Source organism: Gavialis gangeticus, unplaced genomic scaffold, assembly GCF_001723915.1.
Source record: "Gavialis gangeticus isolate Ggan-Ray unplaced genomic scaffold, GavGan_comp1, whole genome shotgun sequence".
Lineage (NCBI taxonomy): Eukaryota > Metazoa > Chordata > Crocodylia > Gavialidae > Gavialis > Gavialis gangeticus.
The window spans coordinates 3925095-3928217 of record NW_017728995.1 but is presented as its reverse complement, the minus strand read 5'-3'; positions in this window follow the sequence as shown (position 1 = coordinate 3928217).

Here is a 3123-nt window from a genome sequence, read left to right as displayed (position 1 = left end):
TAAGCCTGAAATTAAAAGGAGAACATCTGTTCAGGCATTCCAATCATAAGACCAGTTTACAGTTAGAGCAGGAGGAAGGGAAAGAAATATATAAAAATTAATGTGACAAAAGAAAAGAAGTTGAATCTTGTGTTTACATTATTTCATTTTCCCAGAGTACTACCCATTACATAGATATGTGAAAAAGAAACTTTGAGAATCCAAAAAGGCTCTCAAGTCAGCTTTGTTCTAAAATAAAATATAGGAGGGAATAATTTGATCTTTTACTAATTTTTCCCTTTTCTCAATGTGAAGAGTGTTTCTTTTGTGTCTGGTTTTGTTTTTATTTTATTCGTTGTACCTAAAGAAAATCATAGACCTGCTAAAGTTGAAAGTTTTATTTTTCAGCCTTTGAAGGGAAAGGTTTTTTGTTAAAACTAGCAAACACTCAACTAAACATTGTACTATATTAAATTATGGATTTAGGCTAGTATGCCACCAAGCTACATCCAGTCAGAAAACTGCAGGGGCCTTTATCCCCAAATTATATTTGAAAATGCTTCACTACAACTCAAGCTGTTGAATAGTCTAAAATATAAAAAAGTCAATGAGATAATCTTCACTAATCTCTTTACTTGACACTGTCTGTATAATCTGTACATTAACTATTGAGTCATACTGATGATTTTTTTCTCACTTATATTGGTTTTACACCTGTATAGTTTCATTGATTTCAGTAGACTTCTTCCGGATTGATGTGAATATGAGATGAGAACCACTGAGCTCATTGTCCTGCTGCTGTACAAAAGGATCGGTGAACTACTGTTTTGCTTTCCTGTCTATAGAACAGCTGCACAGATTTGGCTGCTGGTAGATAGTTTGGCAAATACAGCAGCAAACATCTTTGTTCCAAATACAATAGTGTGCTACTGGGACTTTATCTTATTTCAAGTGAGCTGGGAAGGATATCTAATAAGGAAAAGTAATCCTGCCCAATGTGAAGCTTACTCAAGGTCTCCTAGTTTTTAGTTTAATTAAGAATCAAGATTAAAAATGAAGACTTTGAAGTCAGAAAGTTTGGTTAGAAACAAGTGTGTTTTATAAACTGAGAAGTAAAATAACCATATGAGATACATATGGTACATTTAAATGGTGATTTTCTGCTTTTTCTTGCTACAAAAAACGAGGATCCCTGCTTATTATATATTGATTGTATGTGCCACTGTTGGTAAATACTTTCACTTTCAGCGTGTTCCCAATAAAACTGTGAAGGATATTACAAGCATGCCATTAACCTTTCCGGCTACTAATATAGTCAGGATCAAGATTTATTCCCTAAATAAAAATTATGTGTCGCTGTTTTTCAGGATCATGTGTATAAATAATAAATATTAATGAAGTGTTTCTGGTGCCAAGAAGGATAAAAGCATCTAGGATGCAATTAGGTAAAATAATTAAAATAATTATAACTAATATATAACAATATGCAAAATAATTTATAGCCATATGAACAAGTGACCTTTCCATAGCACTTCAAACAGTGATTCATAATGTGACAAAAGAAAGAGACACCAATCCTAATCAAAAGATTGTCATCCCAGTATGAGGACATGGAAGAGAGTTACAGATATGAAACAATGAGAAAACAGTATTGTTTAACATCATTTTCACCTATTATTCAAAGTGAAACTTCAAATGACTTGATTACCATTGAACTAAAATAACCAACTTTCAGGGAACCAAATTCAGATCCTTGAATGTGAAAAGCACACAGCTGATATGAGGATATAAACAAGGTCCACAATTTTTGTCTTAAATTGAATAGATAGAAATTACCAAAATGGCAATCCAAACTATTTTAGCCTATTGCATGGTCATTTTGTATTTGGCTCACAAATATGAGCCAAATACAGTATTTGACAAATATGACCATTTTCTGAAAAAATGCAAACCTGGGATGTCAGTGGACCAAAATCGCACTGGGCAAACAACCCACTGGGTTGTTTCTTTTAATTCACCTTCAAACTCCAAGACCAGAAAAAAGTAATATGAAATACATAAAAAAAATACTAGTCCATGTACTACTATCACACTTGTGCAGCTCTTTTGTAAACAAGCAATACATGTATTACAAAGTAAATGACCTCAGATTTTACTGTGTAGTACCTACCTTTACTCCATAATAAGCAGTGGCTCAATACTAGCTATTCCAAACTGGCTATGTAGAACAAGTGCTTTTACTAGAAAAATAAAGTATAAAAAGGAGTTCAAAGATACCAGGGACATAGCCTGGGAGAAAACAGACACATTTTAACTCCTACTCCCAAAGGACAGCTATTAGAATACACTTCCTTGGTTGGAATATGTCATCTCCCCAGGTAGAAATAACAATACATAGCAGGAGCTAAGAATACTTACTGTGTGAAGGAAGGAATATGCAGCAAGGAGCAGCTATTTGCAAAAAAAGTGGCTGTAGGTTTCCCATTGCCAAATTTAAAGGGACACACCACAAAAAAAGAATTCTAGGAAAATACTCATATAAAAGTGCAATTATATATTTAGTAGGGTAGTCAGGATCAGACAGTCAAAAAGCAAGGTATTCTGGGGAATGGAAAAGGGACATTCATTATTACCTCTTTATAACTTGCTCCATTAAGTAATTCAGAAACTTTAACTTGGTTTCCCTGCTTCAAAAATTAATTAACAAATATTCTTTGAGGCTAAAACTATATCGCAGCATCATCTGTGTATTATCATAACTCATTTTGTAACTCCAGGGCACTGGAGCTCATTATAAACATCCACACACTTTAAAATAACCCTAATGAAATTTATTGTTTTATTAAGTCTGATACTTTCCTCATGTCAAAGTGAAGACGGATGCTGTACATTGTGAAGAATGCTGGGGAATTCCTGCCATCCATGGTCAACAAATGACATCACCAAGAAAAAAATAGAACATATAGTTGCAAAGAGCTTCAGGGATTTGAGAAGAAAATAAAGAGGATATTCTAGGTTATTTTCTCAGAGATCCATCCAAAAAGGAGAGGAATAGGGCCACATAGAAAATGATGAGTACAGTGGTGGTGCAGACAGGAGAAGTGTTGGAAAGAGAACATGACAGGCTAGCAGGTTATAATGTGG